At 36.6% G+C, this 26,679-nt stretch overlaps 1 protein-coding gene across 4 annotated transcripts in view; it reads right to left on the reverse strand.

Annotated features, from left to right (window-relative positions):
* Window positions 1-15,070, reverse strand: part of LOC134212809 (short-chain dehydrogenase/reductase family 16C member 6) — a 100,836-nt gene extending 85,766 nt beyond the window's left edge. The window contains exon 1 of one of the 4 annotated variants that reach the window (XM_062690998.1): window positions 14,813-15,070. The gene's annotated coding sequence lies outside the window, so the exon portion shown is untranslated. Of the gene's footprint in view, window positions 1-14,621; window positions 14,640-14,666; window positions 14,687-14,812 lie in introns of those variants that run through there. The other 3 variants (XM_062690999.1, XM_062690996.1, XM_062690997.1) reach the window with 3 other exon arrangements.
* Window positions 15,071-26,679: the final 11,609 nt, after the last annotated feature.

Raw genomic sequence — 26,679 nt, forward strand, 5'->3', positions numbered from 1 at the left:
TAAATCTGTTTTGGACGTTTGTGGTCATTTTGTTCAGTACATTTTGTAATAAGAAGATCACTCAATTTTGAGTAAAATCGTGTTGTTCGAATTTAAATTTCGAAGATCTGTCACAAGAAATTTGAAGCATTTTCCATTTTGTTAACGTGGGAACAACTCATCAGACGCTAGCGACTTTTTTTTAAAGAAAAATAAAAACTGTTCGCAAAGAGGAATAGTGCAGCCGACATGCGTACCACATGAGTTCCCCGATAATGACTGGAATGTTTGTATTTTATTTGGCGTTTCAGTCTTGTTTTCGATGAAAAATAACTGTATGCTTCTATTTGAAAAAGATCCAATAAGGATCAAAAATTCAGAGATTAAGATAACATATAGTTGTATAGTTTCATCCAATGCGAGACTGAAGTGCCAAATAAATCACCGTAAACAATTATTTTGTAGAGGAGGTTATGAGTAAAATAGCCTCAACCAGTGAGTCAAATGTTAGCAAATCCATTCCACAATCCCATGAGCATCATCTGCTCATTATGCCATCAGAACGCTTTAATCAAAATTGAGCAAAATAATGTTAACTCAATTTTTGGGCTTTGACAAAAATAAGCCGAATTCTACTAATTTTTGAGTAGCTTGAAAATCACTTTAACATGGTCATAAGGTCATAAGTTAAACGTAACGAATCGCAATTTTTACAAGATTTGTAGACTCAGTGTCAAAAATTCTGCTCTTTGATTTTACACTATCTAAACGATTTTATAGTAGGGGAAGAGGTGGTAAAATGAGCAGTTGGCTATATTTATATTAAAACACTATTTAGGCGTATGTTAATCATGCACACGTTTTCCTCGAAATAAAATAAGGTACCTGAGGTAATATTTTGGTTTTGAGACCGAACGAATAGCTATTACTATACAAAATATAAAACGAGGCCGTAAAAATAGGGTCTGATCTAATTTTTACCCATTTTTCCGCAAGCTTTAATTCTTAATAAATTCATAATAACATTGATTCAAACATGTTCTAACCACAGCGACAAATAGGACAACCTTCACAAAGATGTTGCAGGGGTAAATAATAAAATTATTGGTTTGCATAGTTAGAGGAAGAGTTATTTATCACAAGGCACGTATGGGGGTAAAATGAACACTTGTATCAAACTTTCACAAATTTATGATAAAAGTTGTGCAATTGTGAAGCGGAAGTTCAAGAAACAAACCATATCGAATAACCAAGATAAAACTTTGAATATGTAAATTTAATTTAAAAATAACTGATATTTTAAAACTTTTTTCTTCTTTTTATTGTATTGATAATTAAGAGCTTTTCAAAAGTTATACCAGATTTTTCAAAAGGCTCTCGTAATCTTAACTAGTTATATATACAGTGCCCTAGTTAAAGAAAATTAAATGTTTCAAAAGGGTTTTAGAAGCGATGTTCATTTTACCACCAGGCAGTGTTCATTTTACCCGCACTATTTTTGCACATACGAAATTTCGATGTTTTTTATTTCGATGAAAAACTATATAAAACAATGTTTATTAGCTAAAAAATTGTTCAGTGCAATAAGAATATGAGTTAAATTGCTGAGCCAAGTGGTAAAACTAGCAAATTATCCTCGTTTTATAATTGAATTCAACGCAAGTCCTCACAGCATTAATTTTCCTGTAAATTTACGTTTATTTTCATGCACATATTTGGAGCATGAAAATAAACGCAAAAATGAGTCAGATATGAAATCTACACGGATTGAAAATGTCGTCATGTAAAATTACATGACACGTAGTTTCAATAGAATCTTTGTAATCGTTTAATTTTACACGATCGTGTAAATTTAATCAATGATTTAATTTTATATTACGTTCGCTGTATTTTTGCTTTGAATATTTGGGGCTTTCTGCAGAAAAAAATCTAGAGATTCAAATGGTAGATTTAGGCAAAAATTAGAAAAGGGCGTAACAGTGAACATTCCATATACATAAACGCAGAACTGATATCTTAACATTTTGGCTGTTATGCCGTTTTCAAGTATTGGTCTGGAATATTAATATGCGATATGAAGGTATCGTACATTTGTATAATGTTTTTTTCTTTCTCAAACGAAAATTTTCTTCGAAATAGTCTGTTTTTCTAACCAATTAGCTTGAATGGAATCGTATGAGTTAATAAAACAGTTTGAATCGAGTTCTATAAATTTATTTATAATTCATACATGCAATTACACAATTCATTTCTTAATAATGCCAGTTTATCAGGGTATCAGCCTCTCATTTCAAATTTCGACAAATCAGAATAGGCAGAATACTTGGTGTCTAGAACTCAAGTGTTTGGTCATATGCCTGCCACTGACTTAACAGTTTGCTCCAACGAATCACGCAAGATAAAAACGAACAGCCGATAATTCAAATTGAATTATCGCTGATGCAGATGCACGAATAAATCCAAAGATTTGCACAATAATCCACACTCCGGATCTGCGTTTTCCAATCACTTTAACTTTGCAAAGTTAAACATGTCGTAACAAAAAAAAAATGATGCACCACCGCATTGAATGAGAAAAACTGAAGTGCTATTGCGGTATGCTCCATTTTTTCTTATGTTGCTGTAATTTTACACGATGATTGAAAATTAAATTAATATTGATTGAAAATTCAACGAATATATATTTATTTTTAAAGTAGCTGTTGAAAAATACACTGTACTGTAAAATCATGTGGAATAAAATTTAAAATTATGTGTTTTTCGATGCTCTAATTATGTGCATTGAGGTGAAGGTGGGTTGAGTACCAAAGTTTTGAAAGTATTGGTACAATAAAAACTGTCATATACTGTAATAGTATTGGTGTCGTATTTATAAAAAACAAAGAATATTAGTAGGGTGGTTCAAAAAACTACCCAGCTCCACCACGCTCACTCGATTCCGTCCCATGCTCCGAGAGTCCTCCAAAAAACCGATTTGAACAAAAACTGGTTGATCACTAGCCGGCTCAAGTTTGTATGAAAACTAGTATGAGAAACTAAACCTTTCATTACACTGGCTACAGTGCCTCCCCTCCAAACGCGAAAAGAGAACCCACAAAGCTTAAAACAATATTCCGGAGACTTCACTGAACGAAAGCCGCACCGCAGGAAAGATCCATTGATTATGTAACGCAAAAAATAATCCTAATTATCATGCTAAAGATTCGCAACCTCGATTAAAATCGACTCCCAACCATTGAAACGACCATTCAATGTCCATTGTCTATGGAATTAAAGCTCTTGAATACTTCATCCAGTCATATGGTCTCCCCCCTCGCCAGCGCCCAATGATTGCCACCATCAAAATACTGTAAAATTCAACCTCGCCATATCAACTGTCATACAAACCTGAAACGACCTGTGCATGGTAAGCCTCTATTCGAAGCAACCCAAACCATCGGATGACACCTAAATTAATGAATCATAATCGACTGAGCGCGGCGGAGCAAAATCATTTTTTGAACCACCCTATGTATTAGGGGGCCATCCAGAAACCACGTGGTCATATTTTTTAAGATTTTCAACCCCCCTCCCCCATGTGGTCTATCGTGGTCATTTGGCAGACCCCCTCCCCCTTTGACCACGTGGTTTTTTTCAAGCACAAAAATAAAAAAACCTATGTAACTACACAGTATAAAACTGTTACACAATGTTGACACATTTTTCCATCACTTTTTAAAATTACAGGTCGTCGTTACTATGGAGCTTGTATTCAATATTGCGTACAAGAAAAAGTTGGATGTATAATTATAGGCTATTGAACATAAAAACATGTGTTTAAATATTTCCATGCCGTGTAATTTTCAGAATTTTTAACTGTGTAGAACATATGGTTAATCCGATCTATTTTTAAGATGGACAATTCCAACTGATTCAAAATCAAACTAAAACCCAGCATGGAAATTATAAATTTTCATTATTTCGAAGATTTTTATTATGTTATCATGTTGTAATGTGTATCAGGTATTAGGTTATCTAGAACTCTCATACCTTCGATGCATCAGGAGGATACAAAAAAATGCGGACTCGCGAATATGTTATAAAAATTTCGAGAAAAATTTGTAATGATTTAGAAATTTTCCGATTTTTTTAAATAGGGGGAATGATGGCTTTGGCAGGTTTTGTTCTATTATTGGCAGGGGGTTTTTTATGACTGACTAGGCTCAAATTTGGCATAAACATTCTTTGCATATCTAAGAATATTGTGGCCAAATTTCATCAAATTTGGTCGACAAAAACCCCCTGCCAATAATAGAACAAAACCTGCCAAAGCCGTCTTTCCCTCTACATAATTGCAATTTTTGCTTTTACAAGTGCTAATTTATTATTGTTTTGTGGACAATTTTCAACTGTTTATGGAAATTTTGCATTATTTGCAGTAATTCTATATTTATTTAATACTCATACCCTGATTTCTTTATTGGCAATTTCCAATTCTATTATGGAAAATTTCTATTTTTTCTCTAATAAATAATCTAGAGCTGGCTCATCTCTCAAAATTTCTAATTCTTCATTGAAATTTTATTTTGATATTGACTCGTGGAATCCAATGATGCCATACTAAACATATTTTCTCGGTCACTCTGATGTCTTTCGAATAATTTCCCAAGGAACTTCTATTCCATATCTCGAATATGCTTCAGTCAATGGTCCTTTCATAAGCGACTCATAGAAGAATGAATGTATTATAGATCAATTATCACTTCGGAGTTCGGATCATTCGATTTATCCAATTAACCAAATTATGAATGATGTATGATATAATATCCCATTAGGTCCATTGGGTTGATATGACAATTGTTATTTGTACAAGCTTCTACAGACTTTTTAGTTAAAAAAATTATGTTAAGCTTTTTAATGGAATGTCTTTACTTGTCATAAGACGAGTTTGTACCTTCCCATTTAATTCCACCACTTGATTGTACCTTGACAGATACGTATTTCGACCTCAACAGTGACGTCGTCTTCAGTCTTACGTACTTGACTCGACTTAGGTTATACAAAACTTTTAGGTTTTAAAAAACGTCCTGGAAGTCGTAATGTTTGAACTACTTAATCATTCAAGTCCGTGAACCCAGTGCTTCTAAGGCCCTACAAAAAAGTCATAGTCATTGTGCAGCTTGATGTTGACTCAAGATAATTTTGGGTACCTTGTCTCTTAGATCTCATGTTAATGGAAATTAGGATCATATGCTTATTTCATCGGATTGGGTACATACCGATGATGAGGACATTACAATTGTCATGATTGGTCACCCGAGAAGTCGTGGGTTGAACTTGAGAGCAATCACTGGCTTAACGTTCAGGATGACCCATCTTATCTGAGTGTTCAGAATGATTCAAACATTTCAACTTCATTTGCATGCTCTTAGAATCGAAATCTTCCCAAGGTTTCGGATAACTGAGTTTTCAGGGTCAGTAAAATTTGGGCTCCCATATTTTTTTTCTGTAAAACCAATATCTAGATGAACAATTTTACTGAAGAAAATGGTGGTCTAGCTCTTTTTTTGTGATTTAATAGACAATCTAAAACGCTGGGCATATATGATCCATCCGTCCTGAAAGGGTTGAGAATTCAATTTCAATCGTTATTATAACACTATTTATTACCCTAGATTGTTTTAGGAATTGGAGTGTTTTTTACTGGAACACTGACACTTTTTCCATATCGCAGGACTCTTCTTAGTTTTAAGACCCTTTTATGAATTTAAAAAGCATTTTATTTAGAATTTCATGTTGATTTTTTAAATGCAAACTTCTCTATGTCATAACCTTTTTCATACGCACTACTAGAATTTTGTGCATTCAACGACTTTTTTTTTCAAAATTCTGTGGAAAAGTTCCTAAAAAAGGTTCGGTAGAAATTTTGAAGAACTAGAAGAATCCGTAGAAGGATCCGAAATGCATATTTACGATGAAAATTCCAATAAACATCAAATTCCGAAGAATTTCCAGTATAAATTAGAAAAAAATCCAGCTTACTTTTTTACATAATCTCTAAAGATTTTTTTCAAAATCTTAGGCAACTTTAATGAATCTTCAAAGGAAATTCTTCTTAATTTCCAATGGAAATTTTTTTCGTTTTTCAGAAAAAAAATCTTAGAAATTTTCAGCAGTTTTTTAATTTCTAAAAGAAATTATTTGGAATATACCAACATATTTCCGATGGAAATTCCTAAGATTTTCCAGTAGAAAATCGAAAAAAAGTTCATCTAAAACACCAATAATGAATTTCCCGAAGATATTTCGATGTTTTTACAAGTGGAAATAACGAAAAAATTGCACTTTTGTAGTACTTGTGAAGATTGTATTTTAGAAGCAATTCCAATAGGATTTCCTTAGAAAATTAAATCAAAATTTTAAAGATTTTCTGATGTGAAAATTCCTTAAAATTATTAAATCATTTCTTGTGCTTCTTTGCATGGTAAAGATTTAAAACAATGTTTAGCTGAACCTACAAAGAAATCAAAATGACTTTCCGAAGAAGAATGAATTACCGATGAAGTTTTAGAAGAACTTATGGTGCAAATTCAAAAAACATGAACTTTGAGAATTCTGAAGATTTTTTTTTTTAAATCCAAATAATTTTTTGAAGATAATCCATAGACTCTTCCGTGGGAATTCTAAATAATGCCTTGAATAAAAAAAACACTTGAAAGATTTAAAAAAATGTGATAGAATTCACAAAGAGCGTTTAAAAGTATTCCGAAAAATTTCAATTCAAAATTCCAAATTTGAAAAAAAAACACAAAAACAAAAAATCAACGGAAATATCATAGTGTTTCATGTGGCATTGGCTATTTAATTTCTCATGAAAATTCAGAGAATTTTTCTTGAAAAATTTAGAAGTCTTCTTCTTCTTCTATGGCTCCATATTCCAACTGGAAGTTGGTCTGCTTTTCAACTTAGTTTATTCTATTAGCATTTCCTCAGTTATAAATTGAAAGTTTTAAATGCCAGCCATTGTACGATTATATATCTTGTGTAGCAAGTACGATGGATACATTATACCTAGGGTGTCGACAATGTTTGAAACCCGAAAACATCCTAGACAGGAACGAGAATCGAACTCGTCATCTCCGGATTGGCAATCCTACGCCTTTGCTCGTAAGGCTGAGACTGAACATTTTGAAATGCACTCCCTAAAATGTTCGTAAAACTTATTTTGGAAATGAAAACAGAATTTCTGGTGAAGATTCGGAAGAACTTGTCGAAGAAATTCATTAGAATGTAAAAAAAAAATATGAAAATATGAACATTTTTTTCCACCGAAAATTATATGTATTTCCCACGAGACTGTTTTGAATTTTCAGACAGAATTCACATGGAATTTTTTCGGCATTTACACTGGAGATGTTTTGAATTTTCCAGAGAGAATTGTTCAAAAAACATTCTGAATGCTAGCACTTTATCAGGATTGTATGAAGTAAGGTCAAAGTTTTTACAGGAAATTATTTTACTGGATTTTTCCTGAATATCCACAAGAAATTCTTTTGAAGATTTTTCTTGAATTATTGTAAAAACATGAACAGTTTTCAACATTGTAGCTGTAGTCCGCTGATGCAAAAGTGTCGGTGGCGTGATGCCAAAAACCATCTGCGGCGGAATTTAAAAAAAAAAAAATTTTCATTTTTCTTTCCCAATTTTTTTTTGTGGAAATTGAGACTGGAACGCAACCTGTTTTTTCGTTTTTTTTTATTGAAATAGGATCTAAAGCTAAGTTGGCCAAATAACTCAGATATGCATCGGCGTTGCGACCGACGCTGCGTTACCGGGTTTTCTCGATGCTTAATGCTCAATTCGTTTTATCACTGAGTTGAAAAGACGCTACGTGGGCATCGGCCCTAAGATGCGCTTTGCGTTTAATGATTAAATCATTAAATTTTGATGATTTGTATTTTTTACACCGCTATTGTTATTCACCAAAAGTTTTCGTGTAAAAAAAAACCACGTGGTTCGAGAGCAACACCCCCCCCCCATGTGGCTTATCGTGATCATTTTCCAAACCCCCCCCCTCCCCCCATATATGACCACGTGGTTTCTGGACGGCCCCTAGTTTGCTGCTGCCGCTGCCGGTGTTTACTTTCGCTCCGCGGTCAGTTTTTATTCGTTTTTCCTGGCAAAAATAGCAGTTTATATTAATTTTTTTCCGGTTCAAACGAGTGACTGATTTCAAAAAGTGATGCGGAGATGTGAGTAAAAACTTGATTTTTCGATGCCCTTCGAGAAGAATTGAAGTGCGGTGATAAGCCCACCGAATCTATTAAATTGGCACGAAACTGCTGATTTACGATAAAATTCGAGCCGAAATGCATAGGACTCTTTGAAGAAACATGTTCATTATCACGGGAAGTAAATAAATATGCTGTGAACAGGTTAGTAATTTGAATATTATACTTTTGTTCTGTTCTGTTCTGTCTGTTCTGCTGTTCGATGCATTCGAATGTTGGTTGGAGAGGAATGCGGGAGGTGTGAGGTTTACTCGTGGAAGGTCCGGTGCCATACTGACTGCCATCGCGGTACTATTCCAACTGTGTCCTTAAAATACACTCAATTTTCAATCGCAATAAATTTCAATCAGTTCATTATTACAGCAATCATAAAAAAACTACTTAATTTTCAATCAAATTATTGATTCAATCAATTTATTTTTTTTTTTTTTGTTGTGGTTACAATGGCAGCTGTCCCTTGCTATTAATCTACACTGTACCCGCCCATATTGGCTTCCATGAGCCTTCCGTTTTTCATCATCACACAGACGTTCCTAAGCGATGTTGCTCATGTGGTCACTGTTATGGGCCGTGTTGATGAAAACAAGGATTTGTATAACAGCCCACCCCCATCATTATAAGCACTTAGTATTGTCAAACTACCATCACTAATATCAACATCACTCTTTTCTTCTTCTTTTTACCTTTACAAAAGTATATAAGTTTTTCTGCCACTACGAATCATTTCACTCAGTATGAGCAATGAAATCACGCATCATATATACTATCATTACGTTAATGTTAACATAGTCATCATGATCACCGAAAATTATTGCGGTCACTATCACCGTATCGTTCTTTCTCCACATTCACAACTTCTCAACTATCTCAACTCCTTAAGCAGGAAACCAGCCTCAGAAACGAGTCACCGAAAAATCACCAAACGGTCAAAACCAAATTACCAAATCGTCGGCACCATCTTTGTTCATAATTCCGTTCAACCTTTCCAAATTCACGTCACGACTTATACTGTGTTCACACTAGGACCTTGTAACATGTTATTCGGCTATCTTGATGAGCTTTCTTTTGCCGATAATTTGAATAACATGTTATTCAGGCCGTAGTGCAAACATAGTATTAATAAGTATATAAGTCACTGCTTACGATTTTGTGGAACATATATTACAGTCGTGTGTTTAATGATGAGTCGATTCACTTAATTCACTTCACCCATGACTGCCAACACCGCTACATCAATTTTTACATCAACTATATTTTGCACTTCTCAGTAACCATCCTAAACAACACTTCAGCATAATTTTCCACCTATTTCCTAAATCAATTTTTAGGTTATTATTTTGATATAAATTGAACACACACTCACAGAAACATATATACGTTTTTCACGAATGTGCATATATATAAACAAAGTACGGTTATCATTTACAAAGTAAACACATATGATATATACATTTACGCAATGGAATAAAAATATGATAAATTTATAAGTTATTTGATTTCCACTTACCATGTATGTATTCTTTCTATCTACTTACCACTTATTAGCTTTAATAAGTGTTTACCAGATTTCAGATTCTTCCGATTCCTGACGATATTAGTAGGATCATGCTGCATTTGGTGTTGGCTCGGAGTCCTCTTAATTTCGAAGCTCCATCATAATTTATTATAGTTGAGATCGGGTTAGATAGTGAGGAAAATAATGAAAAGAATGGATATTAGTAAATGTCATTTTATTATTTATGAGGTTCTTTTAAATGGGATTCTCAAATTAGTGTAGTGTTATATTTAATATCAGTCGGATTTAATTAAGTAGCTTGTTTTTTCTAATATCAGTTAGAGATTTCTATAATAAGTGATTAATTTGGTTACAGCATAGCTTACAACGATAATATCGATTTATTGAATAATTTTTCCTCAATGTGGTCCACGTTGTCTTGTAACTGATCTAGCAGGAAATAATGAGCACTCCATTTTATAACTTATTTTTAACATAAACGTTGACTACGATAAAATTATGAGAAGTCTTTTCTAAAGTAACTCTCTAGTACAGGATGCTAGACTTGGATCAGCTAAATAGTATCTTCAAAACTATGTCGCATAGGACATTAAGCTACGGAGCCAATGTTGAATACATTCAAATGAATTATAGATTGTTGTGAAAGGAGGTGTCTGTATCGATTATCTATTTTGACATTATTCAGTTACAACACAATAGGAGGCTAAGCACAATTGACTGACTATTAAAAGGCTCTTTATTCAATAAATTCAGTCGAATTATACCACACCTCCCTTAGCTTCTATCCGCGACATGTAGCACGCACCCTGTCGGTCATTGAGGAAACCGAATAGGAGTATACGAACTTACAATTCAATTCCCATAATCTACACCACTTTCTTCATGTGTATTCAAATAGATTCCAACCCACAGTTCGTAGACTCCTACCAGCACATATTACAATTCTCCTAGAATATATCAATATTTGTGGAGAATTATAATCCAAAGCCCAGGGAACTACTTAATTTTCAATCAAATTATTGATTCAATCAATTTATTATTACATTATTTATAATTTACAGACCATGTAAATTTAATTATTTTTTGCTGTGCTTAACGTGTTCATTTTACCACCTGTTCCCCTATTAACTAAGTAAGTTCAACTAATAGAGGGGTTCGCAAATTATTGGGAAAATTTTATCCTACGTTGTGTTTTTAAGTAATAAAACTATATCAATCACGGTATTGACCGTCCTGCCATGGCAGAGGTATAAAACTGACTATTTATTTGTCATACATACAATACGGGAGGATTACAAATACGTTAATCTTAACATTGACATTAACATTTACAACGAGTGTAGCAAAACAAAATAATTCTTTTGACGATGCGTTAAGCATGAAGGTGGTAGACAAGGGGGGTTTGGTAAGGTCTTCTCCCAGGAAGACGGAGAGTGCAGTGACGGAGGCTGCAAGTAGCAGCACCAGAGTCTCCCCAGCAGTGATGGGGATATAGCCTTAGCAGTACGCTCGGCGGGCCACTACCCGGAAGGCGGGTGGTCGTCGAGCAACTCGATAATATTATCGAGTTCGTGAACGCAAGGCAGAACATCACTAATGAACTGAAACAGAACCTTCGGATGCTGAGCGCCAGGCTGTTCGAGTCGCAAGACAAGAACAGGATGCGTCTATCAGGCGGGTGTTGGGAAAAGAGAAGGCCGACAAAGGTGCTCACACCGATGCCTTCTCCTTCCTTGGAGGAGCGGCCATGGCCCAAGAGGCGATTGATTTCGCCGTGACGGCCTATGAAGAAAAGACTGCCCCTAACCCGAAACGGCTCAAGCAGCAATCCGGCGAAGGCACTCAGAGCAAAGCGACTATAAAGGCCAAACGTCGTCTGGACGTAGCAAATCAGGGTGCAGAGGAGCCCGAAGGTGACTTCTCGGCACAAAAAGGCGAAAGGCACAACCACGCGCAAGTCGCTGGGTCGCAAGAGGGTACCAGCCAGCCTGTGCCATCGGCACAAAGGACCGAAAATCCCTGGCAGCTGATCAGTAGGGCAAAGCGGTACGGAGTTGCACTTTTCTTATACAATGTATTAAGTGTAATATCACAAAATAAAATTTCGAACATAAATATTGTGTTTATTATACAATAGAAGAAAAGTCCAACCCCGTACTGCTTACCGTTTTTAATCAAATTGCTTTTAGAACTTTTGAGAAGAATTTAAAAAACTTCTTCGTATGCTTTATTCGATTATCATCTTTATGCTTCTTCTTCTTCTTCATGCAACATCAAAGCGCCAATAGCAAACAAATAACGGTTGTCCGAATGGCAGCACATGTTATCTGTCAAAAAATACTCAGGGGTACCCATAACCGAACGGTGCCCACAATCTAAACTTTTTTATATGGCATAATTTGCTTCCATGAGTCGATATCAAATCATAGAATATCGAATCATGGAGGTTTGACTTAAATATAGTTCATTCGATGTCACTCAATTTGAGGATAAAATCTAATTTTGGTAGAGTATGGCTAGGTAAAAGATTTTTCAGCTTTGTTTTCTACGAAACACTCTTCCTATAAAACATGTAATCTCGTCGAACAATGTGAAATTTAAACATTTTTAGTACTACATTGAAAGTATCATATGTAATATATGTGATGTTGTACTGTCTGGTTTGAAATAAATAAATTTGATCGAAATAAAATAAGACATTCTAGCATGAACTTGCAAATGGGGCAAGATGGGTCAGCATATACTAAATGGTATACTGCCGCTAATTGCAAGTCGAGCACATCTGTATATGGGCGTCCATATGGGTTAAGCATTAAGCGCAACTAGCGTCTTAAGTGAAGACATTCCACTAAAAAAAAACACAAAAAAAGCTCAAAATAATTGTCCTAATGAAATTCTCTATAACTTTGTACAATAATATGATCTCCTAACTCAAAAGATTAAAAAAATACATTTCCAAAAAAATTGCGAAAGGGCAACTCACACCAAAAATAGATCATTTCTCGCTTAAATTTTCAAAAGGACTTAAGTAACATTTTTTTCATGAAATAATTTGAATAGTTTTCGAAACGAGCTAGCCTAGGGCTGAAAGTCTCGCTAATAAAGACAAAAAAAATTTTGAATGGTGCGATCAACAGACCGATATGAAATGTTTTGATAGCAGTATGCAAATCATGAACAAAATATTACTTAGGACCTTTTGAAAAGTTAAGCGAGATTTCTTCTGTAGACGTCAAAACACTAGCACTGATGGTTTTCGAGTTATCGATTTATGTCGTGAAATTTGAAGAATCCGACCATTGTGCCTTGGCATACAGATTATGAGCTAGCTATGTTCATAGATTTATGTTGAAAAATTATCCTGCCCCATCCTACCCTACCTAATTCACCGGGTTATATGCCACAAAGAAGTGATTCAAATTTTGACTTTTTGCTTTTTGATGCTTAAACAATTCCATTTGCTTAAACAATTAATGAACCTCTTAAATTTTTATCTAATTTGAATCTAATTTGAGTAAGCGCGCGCGGTTTGAAGTTTGTATGATAATTTATATGAAAACAGTTACTTTTATAGAACTGTTTCTCATCGCTTCCCACTAGGCTCTAAAAATATATTAGAACACTGACAACATTTGAAACTTTACAAGGAAACAGGTCGTCTTTGTTGCGAAACGATACTGAATTCTATTAATTTGAGTACTGCAATCGAAAGCTTTCATGTTTTTCAGTTGATTGCGCTATTTGGATTAATTCATGAAAAAAATGTTACTTAGGTCCTTTTGAAAAGTTAAGCGAGAATTGTGGGAAATTCAATTTAACACGTAAAAGAATAACATCAATATCAATAATGAACATTTTTATTTTCTTCATAATTTTGCTTCCAAAAAACAAATCGCTTTGCAACAACAAATGCCTTTCAGCTTAGGAAGTATTATATGTAGTCAACGTGTTGATTATATTTAAATAGTTCATAGGCCACTTCACGGAACGGTCTTGATTTTCACAGTAATTTCCATAAGAACTTCAAATGACGTGTGCACAATCAAGTTACACCAAATTCGCTAAACAAAATTAGGAGGATTATCAATGCCCCATCCTACCGAACATAATAAATCGGTTTCGAGTTTGGATTTGAATTTAAAAGAGTAAAATATATTGGGCTCGAGTTTACAAAATGTTAATCCGGACAAACTGTATTCTTCATGTTGAGTTGATTGGTATATAGTACTATGAATCTTCAGTCAGCAGCTTGGAAAAATGGTTTTGGGTCATTTTATAGAATTTGCATGCACTTAGAGAAAACGAAATTCAGTTCTGATTCAATTTTATCCTTAGATTAACATTTGGCTATATTTAATTTAATAAGCAAGAACAATGCTACACGTATGTGCAAAGTACGCGGAGTCGGTGTAGCATACTACAATGATGTTTTGGGCGACAGATTGAAGGGTCCGTAGTGGTGAAATTTTAATACTGCAGACTGACATGAGACATGAGAATGGTGTGAATTTTACCACTCCCCAAATTGCTACGTGAACATAGCCGAAACAACCACTAGGAGAGAATGGCGTAGAAAGGCCAGGCTTTAAGTATGTATTCTTAAAATATGAGAGATAATTGACAATGATGAAGTAAGTTTATATAAAATCTTAGAAGTTATTTCATGAAACAGAAATATAAAATGACATATTTGTAAAAGAATGATGCTGCATAAGTAAATCTTAAAAAATCCAGGAAATATTTGTAGAAGAAGATTTAAAGAGAAACAGTCATCTATCCCCACTTTCCCTTTGTGTACACTACAGCCACTTTGTGTTTTGCTGTTAGAAGGCACATGCTGCCGGAATGCCAAATACCTTCCTCTATGCGAACCGTAACATTACGTAGTTATGATGACCAACCATCCATATCGCTCTGCTCATCGCCGTCGTTGGCATTTGTAGTACCGGGTGCCAGAGTTCATGCAGCCAAGAGTGGGTGACGCATAAATCACCGTCTTCTCCTCATCGCCGGACTCTGTACCTACATGTAGGTACTTTGAACAAACCGTGTAGTTGACTTTAATGATTTTGCACTTCTTCTGCTGTTTGGATCCACGTTGAGGGAAGAGCAATTAGATTTCGAGTGTATGTTTGATCAGCTTGTAGCTCAGGTTTCGCGGTACCGGGCCGGAGAAGGCCATCCAGCTGAGGTTCTTGTTTGTTGAGATGACGCCGCTGAACGATGCTGGACGTTTGAGGAGGCTTTTTATTCTAGTAGTGATGATGATAGATCCTATATGATCTCATTTCGCAAGTCAATGATAAGTTTCCAGTAGATTGTTCACTAGTTACACATGTTTTTGCCGGTTGGTTTTAACATTTTACACAGATATATTCACATTAGAGCACAAGAACTTTCAATTTATTTGAGTTGAATGTGGAATATGTATGTGTATTTAGATACAATAAACAAAGATAATCCACGCACTGGTTTCAGTAAAAAATGTTATTATTCGGGCTAGACAATAACAACAAACGCAATGGCTGGGAATAGAAACAGTAAATGCTACACTACTGACTCCTTTTTCTTATTGAGGATATGAAGGTATCGTCCTCTAATACAAGTAGATTCGTATACGGTTATAAAACCGTTGGCATGACAATGTGGCGCATGCGCTGGGACGGAAAACACACAACTTGGGATAGGAGTGTCATATCCCTTCGTGTTTATCACAAGAACAGCAGCTGCTGCTGATTCAGGATGCATGTTATAGAAGACTAGTTGACCCGGCAAACGTTGTCCTGCATTGTAGGCGAAAATGCGCGCTGTGAACTACACATGTGAAGTTCCCACACAAATATTAACGAACTTTCTGGATTTCAATGTTATTCCACCTCGCGTTGTCACGTGCACCACTTTCAATAATGAAGCAAACCATTGTCAGTTACCAATATATCAATTATTATCCAACATTTTTATTTCAAGAGGCACATTTATAGATGCTATGCATTCAATTCATCAACTAAATTTATCGTTTGAAGCCTAATTTCTTAACACGTCCGTTTTACCCACACACTATTTCCATTTCACCCGCATACTTTTAAACCCAGATCCTCTTTAAGAACAGACCAAAAATGAATCGGCGCGCCGCCGTGTGAAAATTGACCACGCCGCCGAATATTTTTTACCACGCCGATGGCATTTTTACTGTTAAGTCTAGATTTATCTAGCTCCTGTCGGAAATACATATTTTCAGCCAAGTTCATATGACAATTATATTCTTTACACTTATTAAGCATTTATTCTCATTTCCAATAAAGACCTCGCTGGACCCAACAGAATTGAAAGCTGGCTTGTTTAATTAGAAATAAGATTTCTCAGCTAAAACAGTAGCTTATTCATCAGCCTGAATTGTTTGTTGGGGAACCACTAGATCCCTTGTTGTACAACGTATGCCCGGTCAAACAAAACAATATTCGTTCAAACAAAATGCACCTGACATTGAATTACTCAGAAGATAAGGGAATAATTCATCAAGAATTCATGGAACTACTCCTGGAACTTCTTCGGGAATATGATGAACTAATACGTTTATTTCTAGAGTTTTTACAGAAACTCTCTTAGGAATTCTTTCGAAATTTCCTATAAGTCAATCGAGAAATCTACACGAAATTTATTCAAGAATTTTTTATAGCAATTTCTTCTGAGTTTCAAACCAGGAATTGCTTTGTGAATTTCTTTATGAACTCTTTCGGATATTCTAATCTAATCTCATACTTTCGTAGCCAATACTTGAAAGCATCCTGGAAAATGACGGTTTCTGAATTCCGTCATTTTTCTTTTCATATGGCCAGGCCAACTACGCAGTATGTACCGCAAAGATGACTCCTAGATATTGAGCGACTTCAGGAATACCCAAAGTTACACAATAGCTTGGAATCAAGGGGAAAGGAAGAAAGCGTGGACCTCCCGTACCAAACGCTTCCAAAAATATAAATACCTAATATATATAATAAAAATTGTGTGCGTGTTTATGTATTCATGTATATGAGTATGTATGTATATATGTATATATGTGTGTTTATAAGTGTACACTGATTGACAAAACTATTCGCCATGTTTTCATATAGATTACAATGGAAATATGACGAATACATATGCCATCAGTGTATGTATGTATTTGTATATAAGGGTGGCTCAAAAAAACACTTTTTCATATTTTTTTATTGGTCCGCCCTCCTATTTGGTTCTATTTGATGCCCTGATGCTCTGGACAAAATTTCAGCCAAATCGGTCAACGTTTGGGCGCTGTGGAAGTTTATATGGAAAAATGTATGCAGAAAGATCCAAAAACAGTTGGATTTGCAGTTCTTTCCATTCGGCCTAATGACCGTTCGGCCTAGTGACCATTCGGCCTAATGGCCTTCTTCCTTCTTACTTTTTACTTCTTCCTCAATTTTTCTTCTTCCTTTCTACTTCTGCCTCATTGCGCACTACTCACTTCTCACTCCCCAGTTCTCATTCGGCCTAATGGCCCTTCGGCCTGATGACCGTTCGTCCTAGTGACCATTCAGCCTAATGGCCTTCGGCAATAAGCAAAAAGAAGCAAGAAGTGCAAAATGAGAAGTTCTTTCTTCACCTTACCCCTTCTTCCTTCTCCCTTCTTGCATATTCCTTCTTCTTTCTTCCTTCTCCTTTCTTCCTTCTTCTTTCTTCCTTCTTCATTCTTCCCCCTTCTTTCTTCCTTTTTCCTCCTTCTTCTTTTTTCCCTTTTTCCTTCTTTCTTCTATCTTCTTTCTTCTTCCCTCTTCCTTCTACCTTCTTTCTTCTTTCTTCCGTTTTCTTCCTTCTTCCTTCTTTCTTCTGTTTTCTTACTTCTTCCTTCTTTCTTCCTACTTCCTCCTGCTTCATTCTTTCTTATTTTTTCTTCCTTCTGCCTTCTTCCGTTTTCCTTTTTTCTTCTTCTTCCTTATTTCTTCTTCCTTCTTCCTTCTTCCTAATTCCTTCTTCCTTCTCCCTTCTATCTTCTTCTTTCATCCTTCTTCCTTCTTTCTTCTTCCTTCTTCCTTCTTTCTCCTTCTTTCTTCCTTCATCCTTGTTCCTTCTTCCTTCATCCTCCATCCTTCTTCCTTCTTCCTTCTTCCTTTTTCCTTCTTCCTTCTTTCTTCTTCCTTCTTCCTTCCTTCTTTCATTCTTCCTTCTTGCTTCTTCCTTCTTCATTCTTCTTTCTTCCTTATTCCTTTTTCCTTCTTCCTCCTTCCTTCTTTCTTCTTCCTTCTTTCTCCTTCCTTCTTTATTCCTCTTTCTTTCTTCTTCCTCCTTCCTTCTTCCTTCTTCCTTTTTCCTTCTTCTTTCTTTTTCCTTTTTCCTTTTTTTTCTTCTTCCTTCTTCCTTCTTCCTTCTTCCTTCTTCCTTCTTCCTTCTTCCTTCTTCCTTCTTCCTTCTTCCTTCTTACTTTTTCCTTCTTCCTTCTTCCTTCTTCCTTCTTCCTTCTTCCTTCTTCCTTCTTCCTTCTTCCTTCTTCCTTCTTCCTTCTTCCTTCTTCCTTCTTCCTTCTTCCTTCTTCCTTCTTCCTTCTTCCTTCTTCCTTCTTCCTTCTTCCTTCTTCCTTCTTCCTTCTTCCTTCTTCCTTCTTCCTTCTTCCTTCTTCCTTCTTCCTTCTTCCTTCTTCCTTCGTCCTTCTTCTTTCTTGCTTCTTCCTTCTTTCTTCTTCCTTCTTCCTTCCTCCTTCTTCCTTCTTCCTTCTTCCTTCTTCCTTCTTCTTTCTACCTTCTTTATTATTCCTTCTTCTTTATTTTTTTTTCTTTCTTCTATTTTCTTCCTTCTTCCTTATTTCTTCTGTTTTCTTCCTTTTTTCTTCTTTCTTCCTTCTTCCTCCTGCTTAATTCTTTCTTATTTCTTCTTTCTTCTTCTGTTTTCTTCCTTCTTCCTCATTTCTTCTGTTTTCTCCCTTTTTTTTCTTCTTTCTTCCTTCTTCCCTCTTCCTCCTGCCTAATTCTTTCTTATTTCTTCATCCTTCTTCCTTCTTCCTTCTTCCTTCTTCCTTCTTCCTTCTTCCTTCTTCCTTCTTCCTTCTTCCTTCTTCCTTCTTCCTTCTTCCTTCTTCCTTCTTCCTTTTTCCTTTTTCCTTTTTTCTTCTTCTTCCTTCTTTCTTCTTCTTTCTTCCTTCTTCCTTCTTCCTTCTTCCTTCTTCCTTCTTCCTTCTTTCTTCTTCCTTCTTACTTTTTACTTCTTCCTCAATTTTTATTCTTCCTTTCTACTTCTTCCTCATTGCGCACTACTCACTTCTCACTCCCCAGTTCTCATTCGGCCTAATGACCGTTCGGCCTAGTGACCATTCGGCCTAATGGCCTTCGGCCTAGTGACCTTCGGCCCAATGACCCAGCATCGTATTTTTGATAGATTTTTTGTAGAATTTCCGAAGAAGTCTCTGGAGAAATAGCAGGCAGGAGAATTTCCGGAGTATTTTCCTTGTGATATTTTGGAGGAGTTTTTAAAGGAATTTCCCGGAAAAATCTTGTAACTTTCCTAGAGAATCCTTCGAGAAATGTTGGGGTAGGAATTTCTGGAAGAATTCCCAGAGAAATTCGCGTAAAAATTTTTGGATCTTCTTCTTCTTAATGGCACATCCCCCATTGAGACATTGCCGCCTCGCAGCTTAGTATTCATTAAGCCCTTCCACATTTGATAACTGCGAGGTTTCTAAGCCAAGTTGCCATCCATGCGTTCGTGTATCATGAGGCTACACGATGATAATTTTATGCCCAGGGTAGTAGAGAAAATTTCCTAGACCGGACAGGGAATCAAACCCAGCCGCCTTCAGCATGGTCTTGCTTTATAACCGCGGATCTAAGAAAGGCCCCATTTTCTAGATCTAGATTTTGCAATTTGATTTCCATAGGAAGTTCTTCAAGAACTCCTGGATAATTTCTCGGAAGAATTCCTGGGAGTTGGGTTTAGTTGAATTACATGTGAATTTCGGAAGGAATTCAGAAGAAATATCTGAAGAGTTCTCTTGATAATTTGTGTAGAGTTTAGAAAGTAAATTATGAAGTGTTCTTGAAGGAGTTCTTGGAAGAACTCTCAGAGAAAATTTCAGGAGAAGTTTATGAGTAATTATTTAAGAAGTTACTCGACTTTTCGGGGATTTCCTGAGCAAACATCATGAAGCTTATATAGGAATATAAGAACTTTCAGAGTTATTCCTGATGTATTTTTTAAGAAAATAATTAGGAAGAATTCCTGGAGATACTTTTGGAGAAAGGAAGAAATGCCGGAGGAATTCCTGGAGGAACTTCCGGAAGAATTCCTGGAGGAACTTCAGGAAGAATTCCTGGAGGAACTTCAGGAGGAATTCCTGGAGGAACTTCCGGAGGAATTCCTGGAGGAACTTCCGGAGGAATTCCTAGAGAACTTCCGGCGGAATTCCTGGAGGAACTTCCGGCGGAATTCCTGGAGGAACTTCCGGAGGAATTCCTGGAGGAACTTCCGGAGGAATTCCTGGAGGAACTTCCGGAGGAATTCCTGGAGGAACTTCCGGAGGAATTCCTGGAGGAACTTCCGGAGGAATTCCTGGAGGAACTTCCGGAGGAATTCCTGGAGGAACTTCCGGAGGAATTCCTGGAGGAACTGCCGGAGGAATTCCTGGAGGAACTCCCGGAGGAATTCCTGGAGGAACATCCGTGGAGGAACTTCCGGAGGAATCCCTGGAGGATTTTCCGGAGGAACTTCTGCAGAAATTCCTAGAGGAACTTCTGGGGGAATTCCTGGAGGAACTTCCGGGGGAATTCCTGGAGGAGCTTCCGGGGGAATTCATGGAGGAACTTCCGGGGAAATTTGTGGAGGAACTTCCGGGGGAATCCCTGGAGGAACTTTAGGAGGAATTCCTGGAGGTACTTCCGGGGGAATTCCTGGGGGAACTTTAGGAGGAATTTCCGGAGGAATTCTTGGAGGAAATTCCGAAAGAACTTCTGGAGAAACTTTCGGAGAAATTCTTTGAGGAACCTCCGGAGGAATTCATGGAGGAACTTTCAATGGAATGTAGGAATTTCTAAAGGCACTTCCGGAGGAATTTTTGGAGGAATTTTTGGAGGAATTCTTCGAGGAACTCCCGGAGGAATTCCTGGAGGAACTCCCGGAGAAATTCTTGATGAAACTCCCGGAGGATTTCCTGGAGGAACTGCTGAAGGAACTCCTGTAGGAATTCCTGGAGGAACTCCTGGAAGAATTCCTGGAGGAGCGTTCGACGGAACTTCCGGAGGAATTGATGGAGGAACTTCCGGAGGAATTCCTGGAAATACTTTCGAGCCAATTCCTGGTGCATTGTGGATTGTACGGAGGAATTTGTGGAAGAATTTGGGAAAATTTCTTTTTCTTGAAATAAGCTCACGCTGACCCACGCCGCCGCCGCCACTGTCTGAAAATGATCTATCACGCCGCTGCCGATAAATTTTCATTCGGCACTCAGGTCTATTTAAGAAATCGTATAACTACGCTAATTTTACATATCAAAAAACAATATAGGTATAACCAGAGTCTATTAAATAGAGTTGCGCAAAGAGGATCTTCTTACACTTATTCTGAATGATGTTCTTGTTATTATGTTGAAAACTTTCATTTTTGTTCAACCCTTCAAGTGACTTCACGGGAGTGATCACTTCTAAAGTTTTTTAATTCGATAACCAAGTCACCTACAGAGTGCAAACACGTGAGTTTCTTGTTGCAACTTAATTGGCGGGTGTATTAAAGTTTTTTGAAGCTGTTTCTAGAACAAATCTAATACATTTCAATTCATGATTTTTAATTCGCTATAATAATCATCAGGCGATAACAATACTTCCGCCTTACCAACAAACATTTGTTTACTTTGCTCGATAGGTAGACGGTTTGACAGTTCAATAGGTAGATTTGGCTTCACTCTTTGCGTAACTCTATATATAATAGACTCTGGGTATAACGTAGAACTTATATAAACAAATTTTAAATATTAACAATGAAGCATGACACAAATGTTTAAAAGAGAAGCTTAGTATTCGGGGAAATTGCTTTATGCGAATATGAACTATAAAGGGGAAAATTATTATTTGTGATAGGTTCCTTGAAAGGAATTAACAGGAATTTATGATTCATTATCGCAGTGAAAATTAGTGTTTTATTTTTCAGATTTGCTGTTGATTAACGATGAATGGGTCATATATTTGAGGTTATGATTTTCTACCAGTGATTACTTCTCGCTGTTAAGGTGATTATACAATCAATCCAGTAGTGAATTTAAAATTCACCACATATTTTTCTACTCCCATGTCCAAAAGCCCAAAATTGACGTAATCATGTTCGTAGAGTGCTGAAATTCAAGCTGTTTGTTAAGCATAAGTAAGCAAATGGATTTACCATTGTTTCATTCCTATGCAAGCTATAGTTCTCTCAACTCGTGCTCTTGAAAAACAGATGAAAAAAGCACGTGGTATACAAGATGGCCGTTTTGTGGCTTCGTTGTATGATCACCTTAAGGAATTTCCATACCAATCGTGCCTACATTCGTGAAGTGAAAATCGCAAAAATAGCGCGAAAATTCTATCTAATTGGAAATGTGCTCGATGCAAGTAGTTTGCATCATTTTGAGTAATTATTAAAAAAAATGTAAACTAACCAACAGAAACCTGATGAAATCAGGGTAATTATTAAAATGCGACTTAATCAAAAATAGAGATAACATTAAATTAATAATACAATGATTTTTGAAATGTGTATAATTAGCGATGCAGCACTCAAACCTCACCTTAATTGAGAACGAATTCTATCCCAACAAACCGGTTCCGTACAATCAACCTTTGAACACAATCCTGTAACGTTCTCCATTTTTCATCAACTGCTCAATGATTAATCTTCCACAATTATCTATCTCCACAGCATCGAAATTCGAGTTTCGTTCAAACACAATCCCCGAAAAAAAAAGCCGCCTGTGGCCGTGCTCATCATCAATATCCGACTCAGCCGAAGGTCACTACATACGTCACTTGCCCGCACTGCCAAAATCATAACTCGATAGGTAATAATCTCTTCACTTTCAACCATCAAGTCGGCAGTCTGCGCCCGTGTACCGCAATGTTTGTTGTTCAAGAATCCATCATAAAGCTCATTCCGGCCAACCTCTAGTCGTGGTCAACCGCGGCACAGCTGCAGTTCCATGCCCTCCCACCCGCTCTTCGGCGGCCCCAATAGTTCGAACGCGCGCGCCTGGAGGTGCGCAATTGAACAGACCGACCTTCAAATTGTAATTTGTTCAATACTTCTTTTCTTCATGTCGGTTGAGCTGATGTGCGCGTTCTTTGTTGCTTCTTCTCACCTTCCAATGATGGATTCGTTAAGCATCTTTTGTTAGGCCATTGGGTTTGAATCAGTACCGCGTAAGTGATATACCATACGGCGGACTCGACTAAAAGTTCATCAACGCGTGTGTGCGACAAGTCAAGGTACTTTGAATAGCCTTAGGACTTCCATCAGCGCCAGAGCGGAGCCTCACAACTGACCACCGGTGAACATCGAGCAATTGTTAAATTGCTATGATTATTTTGAAAGCAGTTTTGATTTCGTACCATGCGTACGGCTTCGTATGAGAAAATCTAATTAGAGGTCTTTGGGTGTAGGAAAATAATATAAACTGGCAAAAAAGCGGTAAACTGATGGCGCTGGGTTGGGTGGCCAACAAATGTGTGCCTTGAGGAGCCAAGCCAACAGTGCTCATAGTCGCAATAGTAACGAAATTGACCTCCTTTCACGCAAAACGAGGATGCCGGTTGTGCATTATTACGTTCGCAGAGCCCGGCAAGGAGCCACCCGAGCAGCAGCTACTGATGATGGCCCTTTCTATTCAGTTAGTGGTTTTATGGTGATACGTACCTGAGGAGGTGATTCACTTAGCGTCTTGCACCTAAGTGCATGCGGTGTGTGTGTTGTGTCTGGTGGTCTGGCCGGTTGTTGCTATTACTGCCATCATCGGATACAAATAGTCAGCCGTTTGTCTGGTAAGGCAATAAAGAACTAACGACTTCTTCGCATGCATGTAAATTGAGCACGTAGGAACGGCTCGTTATGGTACGGTAGCTGGCGAATGGTAAATTATGAACGACCCATCGTTTTGAATGAATGGAATAACACGAACACTTTTTACCATAATGATAATTTTTGAATATTATTTACTCTGTGGCAAAGCAACACTTCCTCCTATTTTAACATCGCTGATGTCTTATAAAAATTGAATTTCTAATTTTAGGATAACTTATTTTTTAATCGACAAATGATAAGCCATTAGGTGAAATTATCTATAGAAAATTGAGACGTTGAGAAATGTCCTACCGAGAGGCAACGGAATATGAAAAACAAAAAACATTTTTACGATAAAAAAAAAAAAAAAAACCTGGTTTACCAGTTCGTCTTTGAGTGATAAAATAGCCTGCTTTTCCATACCAACGAAATGGTTGCTTTAATGACCATTATGCAACTCAATAGTAGTTAGTGCAACTAGTTTCAAAATAGTAGTTTGTGAAACAATTTGCAAAAAGATGATTTTTAGCACGGGTTGTACGAGGCTTACCAGGTTGGATAAATACTACGAGTGCCGAAAAAAATCGAGTTTTACGAGTTGCACATGCAATTTTTGCAATGTCAAAAATGGACTTAAATATGATAAATCTGTACCAAAATTGTACAGTCTAATTTACTCCACATGATCATTCTTGCCAATAAATTATGTTGCTGCAGAAAACAATAAAATTCCATGTTACCGTGCCACATTTCATAGTTTGATTAGCCGTGAAGCGATAGATGTACTTGCCTTTGGAAATGTTTAATGTCATGTCCATCAAACTATTTAATTTATTACGCGACGCAGAGAATACACTATTTTAACACTCACCCAAGCTAATTCAGCAAAATGTAGTCATGTAACTGCTGTTCTGATGTTGGTTTTTCATTATAGCATCCAAATAAGTGTTATAATGAATATTATGCAACCCATTTGAGTTGCATAATGTTCATTAAAGCACCCATTTCGTTGGTATGGAAAAGTAGGCCGTTTTATAACTCAAAGACGAACTGTAAACCAGGTATTATGATCAGAAATCGCGAAAATGTTTTTTGTGTTCGTTTTTTATATTCCGGTGCCTCTCGATAGGACATTTCTCAACCTCTCAATTTTCTATAGATAATTTGAGCTAATTTACTTAAGGTCACTCCTGACAGAATCCAAGTTTCAAAGTGCTCGCGTTTTCGGGGGCACACCACTCGATACGGAAGCAACGCATAACTGTCATTTTCTTTTTTTCACGCATGCTGCGACGCACCAAAACTGAATCAACAAATATGACAGTTGTCCGCTTCTTACTTACTTTTTCTAAAATCTCACTTTTTCTTCAAACTTGTATAAATCTGGAGATCGGGCGAGTGAGGATGAGCTCTTGGCAGTAATAGAAGCGTGAAACAACTATCTTTCATTCTGTTCTGATTTAATAATTTAAGTCTTCTTTTCTTCTTATTGGCATCCCCCTGGGACATGACCGCCTCGCTGATTATCACTTCCACAGTTATTAACCGCGAGGTTTCTAAGCCAAGTTACCATGTTTACATTCGTATAGCATGAGACTAACACAACGATACATTTATGGGAAGTCGAGACAAGACTGGCAGACCGGCACCGGGAATCAAACCCAGCCACCCTCAGCATGGTCTTGCTTTATGGCCGCGCATCTTACCGCTAGGCTAAGAAATCTATTTCATTCGAAACTAAAACTTAATTTTAAAATTTGAGAAAAATTTTAAGCTTGCCTGAACAAGTGTTTGAAATATGCTTAGAGTGTGTATACAACTCAAATAAACTTTTATTATTTCATGATATGACTAACATATCTCAAGCTTGAAGGTCTTTGTTGGTAAATTCCATTAAAATAGTAAATAACGCTACAAAGAACTCATTTTATAAGCATTATGGTGCCAATGGAATGTATGAAAAAAAACGACATTGCTCACAAGTTTCATTACCCCAAAATATGACCCCATGCCAAATTTGAGCTCAATCGGACATGATTTAGGGGTGCCTAAAATTCATCAAAGTTTTGAAATATTAACCCATGAAAATTTTCCCAAGGGGGGACCAAAGGAAAAGTCGAAAATCGAATTTCTGTTTTTGATGCCAAATGATTTTAAATTGCACGAAACGTCGAGAGCTGATGCTATTAAAAAAATCGATTTTTCCTCTTAGAACATTCTTGCAACTTTATTCAGGTGATGAAAGTTTTATTTCATCGAATTTTTACACCGGACGATACGCAAACGTTTTCGTAGCCAAAAATAACCTACCCCTTTGCAAAATTTGAGCTAAATCGGACATGATGTAGAGGTGCTCAAAATTAATCAAAACTTTATTGTTTGTCTCTCACCAGGGGGAAATAATTTGTTTGGTTTTTTGATGCCAATGGACTCAAAATGCATGAAACTTTGAGAATTATTTTTTTGAAAAAAATCGACTGTTTAGGAACTTTGAAAAAAATTCTTATGGCCAAACGAGATGAACCGGTCTAGGGCCGAAAATCTCGTAAATAAAGATAATTCCATTCAATTTCTTATGGCGAAAACAATTTTTCATCGAATTTAAAAACCGGTCGTTATGCAAACATTTCCTAGGCCTTAAAATATGCCTCTATGCAAAATTTGAGCTCCATAGAACATGATTTAGAGGTGCTCAAAGTCTTGCTAACAAAACTTTGAATTTTTTTGTAACTTAGTAAACTTGTGAGATCAGATTTACGGAGAAAATTGTCAGATTGCTAGGCAATGTTTATCACACTGAGGTTTATTTTTACGCGGTTATTATTACGCGGTACCGCATGAATTCAAAACACAACGTGTAAGAAATCGTTCAAAAATTACGTCCATTGT

Source organism: Armigeres subalbatus, chromosome 2 (genome assembly GCF_024139115.2).
Source record: "Armigeres subalbatus isolate Guangzhou_Male chromosome 2, GZ_Asu_2, whole genome shotgun sequence".
In the NCBI taxonomy this organism is placed as follows: Eukaryota; Metazoa; Arthropoda; class Insecta; order Diptera; family Culicidae; genus Armigeres; species Armigeres subalbatus.